Here is a 509-nt window from a genome sequence, read left to right on the forward strand (position 1 = left end):
CTTCTGGCTATTCCGTTATTTTACATAGTTATAAAACATAAAGACTGTCACACCATTTATATTTCTTGGTCAAATGTCAACTGGCAAATGATATCTTTGTAATAGATTCTCCTCTCATGGTCAGCAAGTGCCATCAGCATTTCTGTCATCTCATCCTGAGTGAAACTTTCTCCTGGTGTAAACATAAACATATGCAAAAAAAAAAGTAATTCATAAAAATAAACACATACATACATTAATAACTTAATTAAAGTCTTTTCTCCCCACCTTCCTTTGTCATCAACTCCACCATCTCTTCAGAATCCAAGTATCCCTTGCTGTCTTTGTCCAGAACCTGAACACACACACACACTTAGCGTTTTATTATTATGTCAAGGATTTGACATTCGGCGGCGAAATACTGCTTACCTCAAAGGCTTGAATCAACACATCCTCAGGGATGGAAGGAAACCTAATGAACACAATATAGACCATGTTTCCTTATTTTGGATTCACACAACATTCCGTGC

At 36.5% G+C, this 509-nt stretch overlaps 1 long non-coding RNA gene across 1 annotated transcript; it reads right to left on the bottom strand.

Annotated features, from left to right (window-relative positions):
- Positions 1 to 6: 6 nt before the first annotated feature.
- LOC112486713 (uncharacterized) lies at positions 7 to 451 on the bottom strand. The gene is made up of 3 exons (XR_003049190.1): positions 409 to 451; positions 268 to 334; positions 7 to 172 (listed from the first exon to the last, which is right to left on the bottom strand). It is a non-coding gene; the product is annotated as an uncharacterized LOC112486713 (long non-coding RNA).
- Positions 452 to 509: the final 58 nt, after the last annotated feature.

The sequence above is a fragment of the Cynoglossus semilaevis genome, unplaced genomic scaffold (genome assembly GCF_000523025.1).
Source record: "Cynoglossus semilaevis isolate Cse_v1.0 unplaced genomic scaffold, Cse_v1.0 C18826801, whole genome shotgun sequence".
Classification (NCBI taxonomy): domain Eukaryota; kingdom Metazoa; phylum Chordata; class Actinopteri; order Pleuronectiformes; family Cynoglossidae; genus Cynoglossus; species Cynoglossus semilaevis.